The sequence below is a fragment of the Poeciliopsis prolifica genome, unplaced genomic scaffold (genome assembly GCF_027474105.1).
Source record: "Poeciliopsis prolifica strain line A6 unplaced genomic scaffold, Auburn_PproV2 SCAFFOLD003, whole genome shotgun sequence".
In the NCBI taxonomy this organism is placed as follows: Eukaryota; Metazoa; Chordata; class Actinopteri; order Cyprinodontiformes; family Poeciliidae; genus Poeciliopsis; species Poeciliopsis prolifica.
The window spans coordinates 17,502,019-17,522,591 of NW_026562378.1; the positions used below are offsets into that span (position 1 = coordinate 17,502,019).

Below are 20,573 nucleotides of genomic sequence, written 5' to 3' on the forward strand. Positions count from 1 at the left end.
ACGCTACACAGACTGAGACACATCTCTGACACACATATGCCGCATTCCTCGACTTCACTGCTCAAAGAGCTGAGACATAGCGTCCCAGAAAACTAAGGAATCCCCTACCAAAGGAAAAAAAAACACTAACATCATACTACAGGCTGAAAGAAACCACTGAAAAAAGTTGATTTTTATTTGACCATTTCTAGATATATCTCCCATTCTATAAAATACTGGCACTTCTTTAATATTTCAAATAAAATATACTGTTTCAAACTTTGTTGAAAACAAAAAACAAACAAGTAGTACAGTATTTTCAGACCAATAACATCAGCAAAAAGCACAAGTTCGTATTCAATTAAACAATTGCAATGCTAACGAAATAATCCTAATAACTTTAAAGTTTATTAGTTTGTTCTCCATCAGTGCTTTTCATTGATCTAGTTCAGGTGATCCAATAAACTAATATATAACTGTACAGAAATGTTTCCTTGTGTTGGACATTTACAGACTACAATCTTTTTTTCCCCCCAAAAGGTTCACATCTTTCTGTCCACCCACTCATCTATCTGTAGAGTAACCCCTTAACCCATCATGCAGTGTCAGGACTGTGTGAGGAAGTCGGACTTCTACGCACACACAGGAAGAACATGCTAACTGCAGAAAACCCTGGGTCTGTTATAGAGGTGATGAGAGTCGATAAACTGAGAAATAAATAGTTCATCAGTGGTGAGGTGCAACTTTTAGATTGGATGAATGCATCATGTGCAAAGACCACAGAGACTGAGAGCTAGCATAAAGAAAAACTGTTCAACTGTTAACCTCAACCTGAATAGATATGTTTCTTTCACTGTGAATTAATGTGGGCATTCAGGAGAAACTAATTATTTCAATAAAATACATAAAACTTTTCCCCTGAAATTGCAGAAAAGCTGATCTTGTGGTTATTTCAGAGATACAATATTAGACATTAATTTTTTTGTAGCCACACAGAAGCTTTGTGCAACAACCTCCAGGAAAGCTTCTTGGTAGATTTGATTGTGCTAAATCTGGGAACCTCATGGCGAGGGATTCTTGGAAGCTACAGAGCACGACTTGTATTTACAATTCTTGAAACTGCCATGGGTTTTTGGAAGATGTGAAGCAGCAGAGGCTTAGAGGTGCACAACGGTGTTTGAGTGTTGTTGCTAGGTACACATGAGGTTTTTCTCTGCATAATTTGATTAAAGATCTCATTTCACTGAATCTTCAACTCTTAAGCAACACGTTTTAGTGCAGGTTTTATGACTTTTACCTCAGACAGAAGAAAATGTGTCATGATTAACGGTGTTTGTTTGCTGGTTCTCACTTTAAATGAATAAATGTAAAAAAATATATATATATTATTGTATTAATGAGCTTAATGTCAAATTCCAATGGGAGAAGATTTTGACGATTTCCAAGTGTTCTTCCAAAACAATCTTGAGAAATGTCAAGTCTCTGAATTACTAAAACGTAATCGTAACAGGCAGGACAAACAAAGGAATGCTAAACACAAACTGATAGCTGGAAAATTTCCACCAAGAAATGAAGATGGAAAAAAAGACATGATAAAGTTGTTTGGAAAAAAAAAATAGATTCTTACTAACAAGTCAACCTTGCAAAATCACCCAACATGAACGGGATTTCAACCTCAGCCAATCAGATTTCAGTTCCTCATTGTCCTGTGGTGTGTTTATGGTTTGGCTGCACTCAACTAAAGACAAATTACCGCACATCGGGCTGAAAGGCATCAGTGTGGAGGAGTCAAGAGTTGCCCAACCTGTTCTGCCGCACATCAACTTGTCTTGTTTACATGTTGCATCAACAGTGTGTTTGTCAGAGTGAGTTTGAGGCCCAGAGAGGAGAATCAGAGACTAATTCATATCAAAGCAAGACACTCTGGATTTCTGCTCCACTGCAGCAGGGGAGCCACCATTAGAAGGACAGAAGCAAAGGCCGCTTAGAAAACCAGCGAGATTGGAGCCCCTCTCTGGATGGCTGCCATGCCAAGCTGAGGTCTTGTGTGCGCGTGTGTGTGCAGCCTTTTGTACAAAATGAAAAGAGGGTTGGAGTGAGTGGGAGTTTTGAATTAGGGAAGGTGGGTTGGGGAGGATTATGTAACATGAATAGCTTGAGCAAACTGAAGCCAACAACTTCACTCCAGCCTGTAAAGTACGACTGAATAGCTGGGATGTTTCTCAACCGTTAAGCAGATTTCTGCACAGCTCAAATCAGCTCTGGCCAATTAGGAAGCTTGATGATTCTGCAAAGCTTGGTGCTAACCAAATGGTGCTAACCTGGATTGAAAACACAAATATTATTTTCTCACTAGGCATAAGTGTTTACTACGCTTCGTCCCCAGAGACAGCATCTTATTTCAAGACAACGCAATAGAAAGGGTTCTGGTGTTACAGCAGTGAAATCATGCCTCCATACTAGCTGCAAAAGTCCAAGTTTCCATATCCATTAGCAAAAAAAGATAAACACTACAGATACATGAATCTACTCTCTTCTAAAAATAGGAAAACTACATTTAAAATTGCATTGACCTTATTTCCAGTATTAGTGTTTTCCAGTAAACAGATTTGAGATGGTTTGGACCTCAGATCAGAAAGTCTCTTAAAGCAATTCCAGTTCTGAAGGACAAGACCAAAAAGGTTTGGGATAAACCAAAGAGTTGCTGGAAAGAGAGGTTCCTGGGGATCTACCTTATTTCAGGAACTAACCTGAGATTAGAAGAAGATGCATGAAGTGATGGATGGATAAACTGAAAGAACAAATGGACATATGGATGGACTGACTAATAAATGGACAAAGACAATTGGACGGATGGACAGAAGTAAAGTAATTTTCAGAAATCTCCTCTGACTGGATCTCGGCTGTAAAAGCTGCACATCAATAGGCCTCTCACCTTCACACCTCCGCTTAGTGTGGGTTTAAAAACAAAAACAAAGGCATGGACAGCTGGATGTTTTGTAACGTCCAGCTCATAATCTCTGTGGGAAAGTGCTAGGAATAAGCTGATGTGATAATCCGGGCTAGTTGTTGAAACAGCGCTAAGATCTGATCAGATAGAAGAGGCTTTAGCTGGAAGCGGCGGCTGCTGGAAACGCAGCCAAGCCCAGGCTGCTGCTGCTGCTGATTACTGCTCTCCCATAAACACAACAACAAGCCCCAGCATGAGGGGCTTCGGCAGCATTTACGGCTCCGCAGGCCTGAAAAAAAGCAGCACTTGCTTCAAAAAAGAAGCAAAGCCAGAACTCCTTTTGTTTTCTTTGCCTCGAATAACTTGTTCAAGAGGGGACCTTTGTGAAATGTGATTTCACTTCCATTGCCACTTTCAGGCAGATGACTCAGTACTGTGGCCTGTTTGGGGAGCCGTTTTAAAACCCGGAGCCCTCACACAGGAGTACATCCTATATGCGGGTGGCCCCAGTGGGACTCCAACCTCTAAAGCCATTCAAGTAGGCAGCACTACTCAACCACTGATAGACTGGGCTATTAAAAACACATCTGCTTTACATATTAGAACTGACACCAAAGAACAAAGAGCAAAGTCAAGCTTTCATCATGGAGACTGGCTCCATCTGATATGCAATTAGAAGACCACACAGAGTGATGTGGTTTAGGGCTGCTGGGCGCAACAAGCACTAAGTGCTGCTAGTTTAAAAAGGAAAAAAAAAAAAAAAAACATGTATGTTGAGAAAGCCAGTCAGTTTGAATTGATGCTTGTTTGGTGATTGTGATTTTTTTTCACACTTAAATTAAGTGGTTAGTATCTGTCATTATATGCAGAGGAGCTCCTGATGCAGCAGAGTGTTTGTTGAGAGATGGAGGGATGCCCATCAGACAGGGAGAAGGAAATCCCTCCTTGGACTAAAACCAGGAATGTGGAGCTCTTATTTTTGTTTCCCACTTTGGTATTGTAATGGGATTCTTAGTTTTTAATCCGCCCTTCTTTCTATTTGTGGATTCTGCCTACCATAAAAAGCATTCATGTGAAAAAGCACAATGAGAGTCTTCACATGGTCTGATATTTCAGGATTAGTCAATCTCTCTGGGTATTAGTTGAGGACTCATGGTGTATTATTCCATTGAACTATTAGTGGAGCATTTTTTCGTACGGATGAATGTGTTTTTCTGAGACTCAAACATATAGGTTAGGATTTCCAAGTTGGATAAAGATCAAGTCAAAATTGATTGAAAATACATTTCCCCAACACTGCCTTTACAGCTGTAGAAATAGACATACATTTGCTCTGCTGTTAGTTTGTGTTTTATTAAGTCAGTAGCACACACACAGTGTCTTGCACGAGTAAATGCTCTGCAACCTTTTCAGATTACAAATACAAACTTCAAGGCATTTTAAGGTCTTTTGTGATATAAGGGTCTATCTATACTGTGAGGGTGAGCTTGTTCAGCTGAATACAAATATTTGTTCGGTAATTAAAAAGAGAAACTGCTCAGAGTCTAAAACTGTTATTTCTATGACTGGCAGAATTAATAGTCATCAACAGAAGCGGATCAAACACCACACAGGGGTGTCTGCTTAGGAAATTTTTGTTTCCGGTAACAAATGATTCACATCTGGGAGTGAGGATTAAAGAGTTGAAGGGGTGCTTCCCTTTCATCTACCCCCTCTGAATCTCCTGAAGGCAGGTTTTACCTATAGGAGGACAGAAGACCCCTAAAAGTGGCTTCAACAATCACAGCAAGAAGCAACAGTCAATAAAAGTAGCTCCTGTACAGCTCACAATGGGTTAGTGGTTGGAAACCCTTACCAGCTATCCACATTGGGAAAAAAAAAATCCCAGAAAAGACTTAGCAAGGTTTCTTTTTTAGCTCCTCTCCTTTGCTTTCCTCTCTTTTGGGAAACCACACTGCACTTATCATGGAATTACCAAAAGACACACTTAAAATTACCGTAACAACTACAACAATAGCAAGTGTGTGTGCATGTTTATGGGCCTTTGTGGTGACCGTGTACTGCTGAGCGAGAGATCAGGCCTCACTCCCACAATGACAGCTCACATACATAAACATCATATACTGGAGCAAACAAATGATCTGTGGCTACTGGGTGCAGGATGCAAATAAATAATGCAGCTTTGGGTGTAGCCTCCATGAGGCATCGCTTTCCGGCTTAGAGGAGGGTTCTGCTCTGAAACGCAGGCGCTTTGAAGTCTACTCAGAGCTGCGATGAGGTTTAAAAATCACCTGAGGTGTTGCTGAAGGACACTGAGGTTTAGTTTATCAGGAGGCACTCAGAGCGGTGACAGAAGAGCAAAAGCATTTTTCCCATGTATACATAATGATTTTTACATTTTTGTTTCAGACAATAAAAAAGTGCACTGTGAAAAATTTTCTGAGGCGTTTAATCTGAATTAATCTGTGAAAATGTCATTAAACATACTAATACATAAGGAGGAAAATGTTCAAGAGTTGCCTATTTTTTTAACGTGCATTTCTCTGAACTAAAACTTTTTCAAAAAACATTTGAGGCTTGAACTCAAAATCAAAAGATTTTTTCTACAGCAGATTTGATTTCCAATTTTAATCTACTTATTTTCTTTTCTAGAAAGGAAATTACAAATTATACTTAAAATACTTTTAAAAAGTAATCTGAGTTGTACAACAGCGCATCAGGGAAAGGCTGCAAGAATTTTTGTTTAAATTCGAAATGTCATGATATCAACAGAATAAATGTTACCAGAAATAGGTCTTCAAACTTCAAAGAAAAAAAAATTGTTTAATGAGAAAAAAACTTGAATAATATATATATTTTTTTGTTATTTCTTGTGCTGGAGTTCTCATAAAACTACTACTTCATTTTCCAAATATTATGACTATTCTGGTGATATTAAGATTTTATCCTCACAGTATTTAAACTATTATATGATTTTATTTATCGTCACAACTGTATTGTTGTAAAATTATGACTATTTTTGCTAGAAAAATAGCAAAAAAAAAAAAAAAAAACTTTTCCAGACCTTTAGATTTTGTCATAGAGTTGAATTCAAAGCCTAAATACATATTAGCGATCTGTAAACGACGCTCGTCATACAAGATGGCAGGCATTGTGAGTGCTGACATCACTCTGAACTACGGAAACCCAAAGAGTGCATTGGTGAAAAAAAATTAAATCCAGATTTCCCAAAAATTGCATCTTCTAAAAACAAAAATTTAATTAACCAATAAAATCTATTAGCCAATCCTGGTTCAATCCTCCAAACATTTAATTTAGTAGCTAAAGTCGATTGTGGCAGAGAGACTACAAAGTATCACAACATTTGTACTGAAGAAGATAAATCAGGAGAAGGGTATATCAGAGTTAACAGCATTTCATAGAAAAGAAAAGAGAGACAGAAACCTTTTCTTTCAGTGAAAATATCCAAGCCACAGTTTCAAAAGGCATGTTCTGCCTTTTGAAAAATGAATAAAAAGCTGATAGTTCAGTTCAAGTTCAGTTTTGACCCAAAAACTATCAGCTGAAAGCTGAAAACGATTTCCTTTTAAGCATGAAGAAACAAAAAGTAACAAACTTTTGAACTGACCCAACCATAGTCCAGAGCTAATTATAAAAAAGAAGATATGTGGGTCACACGAACAGGGCTGCAGACAACAGACGTTTTCATAATCTTACAGATTTGGAGAGAATTTCAAAGGCAGCAAAGGTTGGAGTCAGTGATCAGTTTTTATCTTTGTTGTGTAAACTTCATGGACACTCATGTTTTATTCTTTTGTGGCTTTAGGGTCATAAGTGAACACAGTACCAGTAGAAGTAACTTGGAGAACCTTTGCAAGGCAGACTAGGGATGCTAATCGACTCCAAATTATCCATCCATCCATTCATTTTCTGAGCACCCTTCTCCCTGACGGGGTCGGGAGGTGCTGGTGCCTATCTCCAGCTGCGTTCCGGGCGAGACCAATTAAACCAATTAAAGGCTGATACTTTTTCTAAATGACTTATGATGGTCTCTTTTCTTTCCCCAATGCAAAAGTCTATATTTCTAACAGGGACGTGAAGACTTTTAAAAGCGACAATGAACCAGGGACCTAACTCTAAGGTTAGGAAGTGTTTTAGCCTTCTGGTTTGCTTTTGAAGTACCATCTCTGGATGTAAAAGTTAATTAGCTCAAATGTAAAAAGAAAAAAGAAAAAAAAAGTAATAGGTCATAACTGTGCAGTGTATAGAAAGCTCGGCATAAAATATTTGAGAAGCTCAAGAAAACTGACCTCAGGTCAAACAAGAAATGAAAATGCAGGCTGAGAGGAAAAAATACAGAGTCTGGGAGAACAACAATAGCTGCAGGTTTATTACTGGATTTAAATTATTCCATCCTGGCTTTGAAGATATGTTGGTCTCTTGCAAAACATGTAGAAAAACATATTTAGTGGTTTGATTTCCCAAAATGAATCCTCGGAGTTAATCTGTATAAGACAATGTGTCATGTTCCAGTAAAAAGAAAGATCAACTGGGATTAAGAGTGCTAAACCCTATTTAGCTTCAAGATCATCTTTCAGTACCACACCAAAATAATCCCACAAACACGTGTCCAACAAATGGAGAGTGTAAACTGGCTGATGAAAGAATTTGAAGTACCAATCATCAGCAGAGATGACCTCATACAATGTGGTACAAAGCCAAGAATTGCTGCAGTTCGTTGCAATCCTGAATTCCTCAAACAGCCCTGCACAACAAGTCGGGCATCTGCAGCAGGGTGGCTTCACCAGCTGAGAGGCGCCTTATAGTGAAGTGAAAAGGCCAAAGGAAACCTACATATTAATAAGCTGCAACATGTGGCCCAAGGCTCTTTGCGTTTTTTTTTTTCAAATAGGGAAAAGTTTCTTAAATATATTTGGAATTAGCAACATCCTTCCAAAGAATAGGATTTTATTTTATAATCCTTGAGAACAAAGTTTATGAGCATTAATCTAGTTTTTTTTAAATTATCTATTTAGATTTTTGTAGATCATCAATAAATGCTGCAATCAAGATTTCCCCTAAGATAATATGAATCAATATATTTAAGCATCTGCTTCAGTGTTTCTGAATGAATATTTATATATAAATTAGTTTTTGAATTATCAACACCATAAATTAGCAATAACTGTTGAATAATCTGAAATGCTTCATAGAAGGACCTCAGTACTTCATGCTTAAAGCCGATGATTTATGGTCCTTAGAATTGGCGACATCAGTTTGTTAATAATTACCCAAACCCCAAGTTTGAGTAATTATTATTAAGTCGTGCAAAGGTTTTGTAGATTAGGCTTTAGACTGTGCTTTGAATGATGTGTTAGAGTTTAAGCAAGTAAAACAACACGATGCTCTCTTCTACTTTGTTTCTAGTTTGTACCATAGAGTCAAGTTTGGTTGGTTTAACACAAAGGAATTGGTTTAAGTGAATGCAAGAAAAAATTGACAACCGGAAGTTTTTGTGCAACCTTACACAAAAATCAAACAGGAATGTAAAGCTCATGCTAGTTATATACTCTGCTGTTTTTGGATTTAATAAACTTAAATGTTTAAACCCAAAAAGATTGATTTTTCTAATCTTTGCATATGCATCACGCCGTCAGTCTTCAGTAGCTTTGATGATTTTTGATGGGGGCTTTTTTCTTCTGTATTTTGCTTTTTAAGGCTCTCTACTGTCCTCATTGCAGCTTGAAGCTATCCAAAGCGAGTGAAAATCATAAAACAAAAGACTCCAAACCCACTAACGGCTTCTGTTTAATTAAAAAAAAATGTCTCAGGGCAGATGATACAAGTCCACACAAAACACAGAGCTTGGGTTAATATTGCTTCAGAGTAAAAAAGCTCATTTGATAAAGCAGTTCCAGATGCTTCAGCCCATGGGATGAGTTTCTGTAGGTGTGTCTGTTTTTACATGTTGATGTGGTTCAGTAAACCGAGAACAGATCTCAGGATTGTTGATAGCTACAATCTGGACGTCACACACAGCAGCTACCACCAACAAGAACAGAGATCTGCTAGTATTAGTGAAGCTTTGATTTTTTTCATAAACACAATTTACTAAAACAGAAGGACTTTGTACATATTTTGAAGCAATATGTTGGTTGATCTTGTGGTCCGCTAATAAAATTCTTCTCCTTTTACTTATGTGTCTCATTTAAATGTAAAAGATGATGAAAATTTTGATATTAGACAAAGATAATCCAAGTAAATAAAGCACGCAGTTTTGAAGCTATGATTATATCTATTAAAATAAAGCAGTTATCCAAACCCACCTAGCCCCATGTGAAAAAGAAACCTGATGATTGTGCCAAATCCTGTGAGCAACAACTGACATCAAGTGTTTGTAAAAACTAGAATTGAACCTTTTACCTCCATGAGGGAGTTTTGATCCACTCTAATTCACAGAATTGTTGTAATGTAGCAACAGGGACGGGTTGTTTAAACATGAATGCGCTGCATAAGATCATACCACATCATCACAATCTCATTTAAACCCAAACTTTGACTAATATACCCAAACAATATTCATTTTGACTTTTTTAAATGGGACCAAGGAGGTTTGGATGGCTCTTTTATTTAATTAATGAAATTGTTATGTCTGTTAATATAATCAAACACAGAACAATGAATCTTGTCCAAACAATCTGACACAATACCTCAAGGTCTGGATCATTTAAGCTATGCATAATGTAGGAGGCAGATGCAATCACTATATGTTAAAACAGAAAATTAAAACTACTATATGCCTCTCTTTGACTCTAAATTTAAAATAATAATTTGCCCAGTTCTATTTCCTGCAAGGATCCTTTTGTTCCCTCTGATGTTCTCATTGTTCCAGGCCCACAGCTCTCGTGGGGGAACATGGTGTGTCATTTAGTGAGTACATGTCCTATTCACCGAAGCCTGGGACAGGAAGAGGAAAACAAGAAGGGTGGAGACAGGAAAAGGAGGAGAAGCTACAACTTAACCTCCACATCTCTCTTACACTGGGTCAAATTAAACAAAACCCTGAACCACATAATAGCCTCCCACCATACAGCAGTAAAGCATCAAACACTGACTTAATAATATACTTAAAAGATAAGCAGTCTGTTGGATTTTTCTATGAGAATCTAAATCTATATCACAGTAAGAAATGAGGGAAAACTATTTGATAAATCTTTTATTTTTTACTCCAGCAAAAATAGAAACTTTGAACCTGGAGTCTCAGTGGTAAGAAAAGTTAGGCTGCTCTTTTATTGTTAATAAAGCAGAGAAATAAGTAAATACAAATAATTATGGTAATTCCAACTAACCTAAAACAAGAAGGGCCGGACGACAAGAGGCTGAGAGCAAAATGACAAATTTTCATCATGCTACTGCGACAATGATAACTGATTTTGGCACATCGATGTGACCTTGTAGAGCGCTTAAGGCTACTGCAGCAGCAGGATGGTGATTCTTGTAACAGAGCTCAAATAACATCAAACTGGTTTCCTAAACATGATAATGGGTTTGCTGTACTCCAACGACCTCCAGTCATCAGATCTCTATCCAATAGCACATTTGGGATGTGGTGGAACAGGAGACGCATCGTGGTTGTAAAGCTGACAAATCATCGTGTCTGCAGGGAACATAAGGTCTGAGGAATGTTGCCGACACTCTTTTAAATCGGCACATCAAATACTTAAAGCAGCTCTGAAGGTAAAGGGAGGTTCAACCTGACACTAGCAAGACACTGTGGCGTGGATTCAAATGACAGCAGTCATGATCCAATGTTTGGTACAAAATAAGAATAATAATGCTGATTTTGAGCTTCTGGATTACAGAATAAATCCAGTGCACCATCATTTCATCAAAACATCCTAATGTTTTGATGATCTGCGCTTTGTCCAGAAAAGGTGATGCAATTTCCAACAAATTGTGCAGGCTGGAGCTTTATTTTGATTGTTAAATGTTTTTAACTTTTCTTTTTATAGGTCTCCAATACTCTCCATGAAACAGCGCTACATGCAAAATCCTCAAATAGGGCGGTCTGCACCACACTTGCTCCTGTAATCACTTGTGCAATCAATCTTTGTAAATACACGTTCACATACTTTTTTTTTAATGCAATTTACCGCTCCTCAGTTGGAATCTTTGTAGGTCAGATCTTATATGCATTTCACAAAGACAATAAAACATTACCAGAACTTTTGCAAAACAGGTAGAGCTTCTACATTGGAAAAATGTTTTCCAACAGGTTTTGGCTACACACTACTGTTCACAGCAGGAAACAAAAACAAAGAGGGCTAAAACAAGTTATCAGATGTGAAACCCATGACAGTGTAGAATCAGATAAATCCTGTTTTTTTGTTTTTTTTATTCCATGCTTTACTTTCCTATCAAGGCCTGCTACCCTCATGACCCAGCATGGAACCAGACAGAGAGCAGAACCAGACCATCGATAGGCTCACCTTTCTCTGCACTACTTCAAACAAGAGGCAATGCTTGAGGCGCTTTTCCATCCTCCACTCACTTTCTTTTCCCTACCCAAAGGCTTCGTGCAAGTCCTGTCACATATATGCAGCAGCACTCCCCAAACCTCAAGCGTAGGCTTTGAAGTCTACAGTCATTGGATTTCCCCTTCATTTCCACTGCTGCCCAAACCTGTATGATTGGTCACATGAAATTCACACTTCTTTTGCTTCCTTCTGAAGTTGACAACATAAGGAAATTAACTCCCTTTGTAAAATGTGCATGTCTACACTTTCAGCTAAGGATATATAACTGATTGAAAAGAATGTTTTGATTCACTTGATGAATTGGGAGACCAGAAAGACCAAAACCTACAAAGGTAAATATTTGTGATAAATGACAGAAGAAGGAAGAATCCTGAAAAGGGGAGAAGGTTTAAGAAAAAAGTCAGAGAGAGTCTTGCTGGGAGTGAAAGTGGCCTGACACTGGTTGAGAAAGGACAAGCCTGGGTTCAGAGGAGCTCTGGTGGGAACAGCATCAGCGCTCAGGTCCCAGCTGAGGTCGTGTCCCCTGGCTGTGTTTTTATAAACTCCTGAGTCTTAGGGTAATCAAACAAAGTGCCGGCATTCTCAGTATTTGGCCCAGAAGGCAAACTTTGGAAACAAACCACATTATAGATAAATGACAACCTGCAGGGGATGCAGAACCTCATCTGGCTTTTTTTCCTCACCCATCTCTGACTAACAGGTCAATTTCTCAGATTTTGTTTTTGTTACTTTAAGTTGGTCAGGCTCCATTAGCCCCATCATCTCCCTTATCCCCTTATTCTCATTCTCTCAGAGTTGTAAAGGCCAGCTACAACAACAAATTGAGTCTCTCTCGCCTGGGTGTGGTGGCCTGTGGAGATGCAGCTGGGTCCTGTTGTTTCTCCTGAGACAGTTTGTCTTCCTATTCAGGACAACTTTTTCTCTACCTTCTAATCTTTTCCCTAAATATTTGACCAGTTTTGTCTCAAACTTCCAAGCGTTTCTTAGCCTTCTGGGAAAAATGTTTATCTTCCCTTTCTCTGAACTGTTGAACTACAATTTTCCCACTTGCATGTGTGAATGTGTGTCCCATACATTTGACAGGTCCTGAATTTTTAGATTTGTTGTTTTTCCTTTTCTATTTCGCATTACCCAACAGTCCTCACCTCCCATTTCCTTTCCCCCCTCACCACTCTGAAACCTTCCCTGGTTTCCTCTGACACATATCCTGTATAGAGTAACCCTTATCAACACTTTTGTGAGTCATTCAACCATTTCATTTAGCTAGAAAAGCCTTTGGTTAAAAAAAAAAGAAGAAAAAGCAACAGCTCAGAGCTATGTTTTAAAGAGAACCTTTAGACATATTGCTGGCTATCATTTTGGAGCTTTTTTATTCTTTAAATGGGGTCCAGATCATTTAATACTGCTGTAACATTCTTACATGTCATCATTTTTACAAGAATCCATCACAAAAATGTGCTAAACTGCTGCATATCATTGTATGTTTCTCTATAATAAGATCAAGTAGGAAAAAAATATTAAAATGTTCAAAGTTTGGGTAGAATTTAACTTAATAGTTCATTATTAACTGAAAATTTTCTTAACAGCATACTTCCATTTGTTGTAATCCTCATCCACATTTGAACCAAGTGACTGATGAAATATGAGAGATTAAAATCACTGAACATGCCACAATAACTCTCAGAGGCCTACTGCTGGCAGATGTTATGTACTAGTCATAAAACCATAAAATGTTCAACAGAGAACGTAAAAAAAAATGGCAAAAAATGGCAAAATTGATTTGCATCGTTTTCAAAAACCTTGCTGTCAAAACAAAGCAAAGTCCTGCTCTGTCTCAAAAAACAAAACAAAAAAAAAACACAGCCAGGTATGGAATATTACTCAGTGGCATCATCCATGGTCTCCTTATTAAGAGCAGGAAAAAGCACACGGTCCATAAAGAGACTGGCAGCCTGGTTTTCCTCAATTGGCTTCAGTCTTCGGTCCCTTCAGTCTGGCACGCTTAGCCTCCTCATCTACTTCGTCCATGATCCACTCCTGGGAGACTGAATAAAAGCTTCAATGCTTTCTTCTTCCACTGTTTCAGCTCACTGAGAAGTTCCTGATGAAATGTATCTGATCCTGGGAAAGATACTCCTTGGTCGATTCTCTTTGGCAGAAAACAGTCAAAAGTACAAAGGTATGAAATGGTGCAACAACCGCCTAGGTGGGAGAAAAATTTGTGGTTTTATGAAGCTGGTACTGTACTAACATAAACATGGTTTACTTGGTGATAAACCAAGTGTATCAAGGAGGAAGAATAGTCAAACCTCAATCTAAAAGTAGCATTACTTCTGCATTATGATACTAAAGTAAAATTAGTTAGTAGTGATCCAAAAAAGTTTCCATATTTTTTAACTATAAGTCACATCATGCGACTTATGTTTATTTTCCTCTTCATGATGCATTTTTGACTAAGTTTACATTTTCACGTCTTACTAGTTGCCAAGGTGATGAATATAAATGACTTTGCAGATGGGTCTTCTTGGTGCAATTACCTCTACAAGAAATCTGCAAAGTCAGAAACTCCCAGCAGACTTCTAACCCAAACTCGATAGTTTCCGTGAGTTCTTTGAAAAGAACATAACATGTCACTAGATCGTAACATCAACATGGATGAGGTCCCTTCACGTTTGACAATTTCTAAATAAACACAGCAGTTCAGTGCAAGTTTTTTTCCCCCTTATTAGTGCATTTCCTGACTAATACAACTTTTAGTCCCAAAAATATGATACTCAAGAATAAAAATAAAAACTATTAGTAAAAACACTACTTTAGTACAAAGTAAATCTAACATCTGCTTGAACTTATGAAAATAATCTAATTAAGCAAACTAAAATATTCAGTTATATGCATATGTCAGAACAGTGCAAAGTACTTCCGGGCCAATATATTGTTCTCAGTATATCTTTAAACAGCACAGTAAGCTCTGAAGACACAAAATAACACCAAAGCAATGAAGCTTGTATTCAAACAAGAATTGTTAGTTTAACTGTAAGTTTGCTATCTGTCTGGTTTTCATTTTTCATTCACTGAAGTAATTACAGTTGGGAGAAGTTCCAAATAATTTTACGCAAAAGTAATGTTACTTCAAAATAACGTTACTTAACTAGAAGTAGAAAGTACACTGCTGTAAAACGTCTTAAAGTACTATATATTTGTATTCAATTAACTCGAGTACATGCAGCTACTTAGAAACCACTTGCTTATTGCGACAGGCAATAAAAAATATGTCCAAGTCAAAATATATCCAAGTCACAACAAAGGATTTCTGCAAAAATTCAACAAATTCTTTATTTTGTTCCCTTTTGTGAGCGATCTCTGTGTGCTTCTGTTCATAGCCACTACAAACTCCAGCTAATGAACTGTTAGGATCAGCAACTAACCAAGTGGCAATAACAGAACGACTTCAGAGGCAGCGTGCGTCTCTCTGCATCCAGTTCAGACCTGCCCTTCCTTTAATTATAACTATGAGACTAAGCCAACAGACATGTGGTCAGAGCAACTATTCAACACTAGTGGGGCCCCCAGAGGCACAAACACACAAAAAATACACTCACAATTACATTTGCACTTGCATTCAAAGGTAGCTTTGCACGTTTTAACAGGAGTGACAAAATTTAAAAAAAAAGCAAATTCAAAGAGATTTTTAGTACTTGTATTTTTTTTTAAAGAATCTGCCATCTAAAACAGGAGGTTTAAAAGAAGCTGCAAATCGCAAACATACACATGCAGAACAGAAAGCAAATTGCTCCGTACACCAGCAGAGGAAGCAATCTTTTCATCTGATAATAAACAAACCAGGCAGTCAAAGCCTGTTTATAGATTTATCAGAGAAGCCTGCAAAGCACTAGTAATTAATGTTCAGAGAGGAAAAAAAAATCATCCAGTCACAAGCACCACATGTAGCCCATATTGGTAACCACAAGGCTGAATGGGCTTCAAACATATGTTCCTAAGCTAGGCGTGGGCTGGTGGTACACACAGAAGTCACTTCATATCTCAGCATTAAAGTCGCATTTTTTTTACATTGATAAAGTATTTGTATTAAATAGTGAATATTGTATATATCATATTATAAAATGAAATAATGTTCTGTCTGAGAAGTTAATTGAAAGGTAAAATCCATTTGGGTAGCTAGATAGCGGACTTAAAACGTGAACTATACCTGATCACTATTTTGACATTTTTTTTAAGTCAGAGTATGATATGACCTGTGGTACAAAGGACATAGTAAGGACAGCTACTTTTTCCCAACTGTTCTCCATTTATGCATTGTCTGCAGTTAGTGTTGTCATAAATTTTACGTTGTGTCTGTTTAATGTCTTCACAGAAATTACATCTGACCCAGAGTTTCGGTTTAGCTGTGTCTTTTTCCTGGAAGTCACCATTGGCTGAGGAACTGCTGCCAGTAAGTGTATATTATTGTTTTTAACCCTGTATTCTGCGTAAAGCCATTGAAGATAACACAGGTGGTACTTTTTCATCCCACAAATTGTACAACTGGCTCAGAGATTATTTGTGTAACTTTGTTTCTCTCGTTGCAATCTATAGAAACTATTGGACACAGGATTTTTTTTCTTTTACCTCTATTTGACTTTTTATGTCTATCCTTAATGCTTTTCATTTCTTTCATGCAACTCATAGCCACATTTGAGATTTGAACTGCTCCACGACTGGGTGATTTCTAAGCTGAATCAAAGGCTTGATGATATCAATGGTTATATGTGCCAGAACAGAGTTTAGTGAGAGATAAGAAAAGCCCTCTGCTAATGCTTAGATATACATGTGTGTGCATCTGTGTGGGTGAAAAAGAGAGTGTGTGTTTTCCTTTTAAGCCAGTGCCCATAGGCAGCTTACTTCTGACCAGCAAGGCAAGCCATAATCAGCCTATTCTGGATTCAGACATGTGCATGCAGGCCCAAACACACACACACACACACACAGACGCACACACAAGGTCAGCTAGCTCTTATCTCAGTCTTTGATGCAGCTGGATGGTTTTGCAGAGCCTGCCAAACCAGGAACAAACAGTCCTGCACTCAGGATTCAGGAAAAATAGTTTTTTAAGCTAATAAAGTAAGTCAGACAGCTTTATAGAAATTTAATTACAGATTTATGAAGGTAAGCAGAATTTTAATCCTAGAAGCTGTCTTATGGTGTCACTTTTTCACCCTGCTGTCTCAATTTCTTCAACAAATTTTATCACACATCTTCTCAGATAGCGGCCTTTAATACACAGAGAAATTGTACTCTGCAGAAGACTATCAAACATTAGTATTTCTGCACACAATGTGCATGACACTCACTGATAACATTTACTTCCTGAGGTTTCACTGGAGTGATTTATAACCTCCACAGCCATAAACAGAGGGGTTCCAGGTGGAAACGTTCAACTCTATGAAACAGTCTGGTGAATGTACCTAGTTAAGACTATTGTATTTGCCTCAGACATGATATGATTTAAGTTAATAAAATGTTTGTTCTGATGAAACATTCATAGTAGTTTTATGAATAATTGAACCTTACTTGGGTGTGTGCGTGTGTGTGTGGAGGGGGTTTAGGGAGAGGTGTTGCTCTGTGAGGCAGGATTTCGACTGGGGACTGCAGCCTTGTCTTGGAGAAATTGTTGGTGCTTTATATGAACGTTCATCAAGGCACTCCCGAATGGTTGCCATGGGATATTTAAGTAAACGTAAATGAAAGAATCAAAGCAACACTCCAGGTATTTTTTTTTTAAAGAATAACATTATAAATTGATTTGTAATGTCATTATAAATCAATTTTTTTAGCATTAAAGCTAAAAAAAAAAAAAAAAAGTTGATATAGCATCATGCCTGTTCCCCTTAAACAATTGCATAAAAGAAAATTCCCCAAATTACATTAGTGCAAAAGCAGTAGCACATATTAAAAGTTGTATTAAAGGGGAGTAAAATTTTTTAAATAATGTATGATGGTATAAATTTGAATTTGAAAAACTTTTTGTAAAAACCAGTCATGGTGTGGAAGTTAAATGAGAATCAGTCACAATTATTTTTAAGGAAATATCAATTTATAATTACAAGTGCTAATTCTAGATATATACACAGAATCCCTGACTACTGTGCTGTGGATGCTTTTGGACTGTTCCTGATGCATTTTAAGTGGATGTGGTTTAGGTTGTGTAGGAAGAGAAAGTCAAATCTAAAGGAACTATGCCATCATAGGTTCAGAAATAGTTGTTAAAAGCAAACCGACAGGAAGAAGAGTTGAGCTAAACAGGGATGACTCGACTACTACTCAGTCTGTCGCAACCTAATCGTCTGTCAGTCCGAGCATGCTGCCAGCTGCCAGGCTGGAAGGAGGCATCACTCTGGACTGACTGACGCCGGTGACGAGGAGCCATGTATAGGAACAGGAGCGCTGTAAGTTTTCCCATGTAGTGAGGGAAAAAAGGTCCCGTTTATGACTTGCGAAAATAACTCTTCCATGATTGATGATTGGTAATTCTGGATGAACTCCTTTGGGCTCAAGATATAGGACAGCTGTCCTGGGTCCCATACGTCATCTCTTTTCCTCACCTACAGTAGACCTCTTATCTATCTTCAGCCCCATGTGCAAAGGTATTATTAGCACTAAAGAAGTATAGAGATAGAGGACCTATTCCAGCTAAGTTATTTTCTTCAGTAATTTTCTAAACTGCCCTCATCTTTATTATCTCTGTATTACCAGCAAAGCCATTAAAACACATTAGCAGAGCAAGAAGTCAACAGATTACATATTAACGTGTTTTGCAAAACAGGAAAGATGAATCACAGGCATGAAAGTTGATGTTATTTTAACATGTACTGTCTGCATCTCCGTTATATATAGATTCAACTGGAATTTTGTTGGAGGAAGCATCCTGTAATAAGGGAAACAGTGAGGAGCTATGTTAGCTCCAAGAGTCATATTACCTCAGCTACAGTGAGACAAAATGAGGAATGACCCAACTGGTCTCTTTGAACCTTAATAAACAAACTTGGACAAGAATATCCACTCTTGCAGATGCTGTAATTTATGTGCATGTGTTGATGCAAAGGCCTAGGCTACCTAATACTTTGCTTGTGTGTGTGTGTTTTAAATAAAAACATCTGAAAGTGAACTCAAGAGTTCTGCAAACTTTGATGAAGCAAAATGAAAGTTTTAAACCAAAACTGCTTTCCATCTGTCTTTTCAGAAAGTATTATATGTACATATCTACATTTGTGGGTGTATTTGTATACTGTAGTATGTATAAATATGCATATTGTTGTCTATGTACAAGGAGCTCTGAGGGGTCCTCCCTCTACTTTGAGCTCCTCTCAGATAAATAATCTCCTTCTCATATTTCTAATCTCTACTTCAAACCTATCCCACCCTTAATATGACTTATTTACTATATCATTCAGTTTAAAAGCAAATAACAGAAAGCTGTGATAATGTTAGTTTATTGGTATTGTGGATACCAATAAACTAATACTTTGTTAAAGCACACTCAGAGAATTTCAACATTAAAGTCATTTTGTATTCTCACCTGCCATCAATAAGAGAGAATCTAACTGAAAATAATATTCACCTGTACTAGTAGGGTTTTATGGACATTTTCTCATTTTCATCCCTGAGCTAAATCTATAAGACTCTTTCATAAAAAAACACTTCAAGGTCTGTTTAAGATGCCTTTGCTATTTGCCTTTGTAAAAAGAGGAATACATCGCAGGGCGCAGAACTCTGCCCACCTTTGTTACACCCCCGCCTCACCAAGCAAGGTAGTCACAGGCTATGCTGTTACTTGTCTTCATTGTAAACAGGGGTTATTGGAGTTATAAACCGTTCCAAATGCAAGTCGGTTCTGATTCAAAATCACCAGAATTGTGTTAGAAACCTGAGGAATGGGAAGGATTTGACATTTCAGCTTCAAGGATGGGCTCTGGGCACCACTTTAAAATGCATTATAGTGCATGTTTTGCTCAATGGCAGAGTAGAGTTGAGCTGGTCTGAGATGAGCAAAGCACAACACAGTGTACTGCTGAGCATGACACCCTGAAGCAATCAGTGTCCCGGTACATTCGACACAAGATGAAATACATAACAAGAGCTAAATTAATCTCGGAGTAAAAGGCGATTTTAAAAACCTGTCTGCCGTCTTTGCTCACAGTAAGTTTACTTTGGTATCATTCCGTAACAAGTGACTGTGAATAATGATACTTCTATCAACAATGAACATATTTGAGCTCTAATTAACACATTTGAACGATTGATGCTCCCTGCTCAGCACCCTTCTCACCTGACTTTGGCTCTAGACCCCATGATGACCTCCAATCTTAAAAGCAGCCACATGATGTGTGAACTTTTGAGATCTACAGCATGTTTGTCAAACCTCACTTTGACCTCAACCAAAAAGCCTCAAGCTAATAACTAGTTGAAAAACAGCAACTGAAATTGCCTCGTTATTAAAATGAGTTATAAGCATAAATTTAACTTTACAATAAGCAGTTCCTAGAAAAATATTAAAGAAATTCTTCTAGAACAGTTGAAAACAGAAAGGGATAGCTAATTAAAATTTTGATAAAATATAAACCAAACAAATGCTAGATATGCATTATATATACATATTGTATTGATAAGCTCTAGAAATAAATATTGCAGATTCAGAACACAAGTAAAGAACCACACCATGCTAGGTAATGCTAGTATTGAGGTTGAAAGTCAAGCTACTGAATTTCTCAAAGTCACTCAATTTAGCTTGTGAAGCAGGGGAGAAATAGAGTATATTATTAGTGTGTGTGTGTGTGTGTGTGTGTGTGTGTGTGAGTAGGTGGGTTTAGGAGAGGAAGTGTGTAAAGAAAGAAAGGATCTAAGACGCTACATGTATGTACATAGCTGACATGCATCCTTACATATTTCTTTATAATTAGATGTGCCATTTATGTCAAGAAAGCATTGCAGAGATACTTATGAGACATAAATACATGTGTGCTATTCAATGACACCGACAGATCAACACATGTATGTGAACTTACATATTGATGGTAAAAAAAAAAATCTAATTGTGAAAGAGGACTGTAAAA

At 37.6% G+C, this 20,573-nt stretch overlaps 1 protein-coding gene across 1 annotated transcript in view; it reads right to left on the minus strand.

The window, feature by feature from the left end:
* atg7 (ATG7 autophagy related 7 homolog (S. cerevisiae)) overlaps nt 1-20,573 on the minus strand; it is a 67,911-nt gene that overhangs the window by 1,540 nt on the left and 45,798 nt on the right. The gene's annotated exons all lie outside the window — the stretch shown is intronic.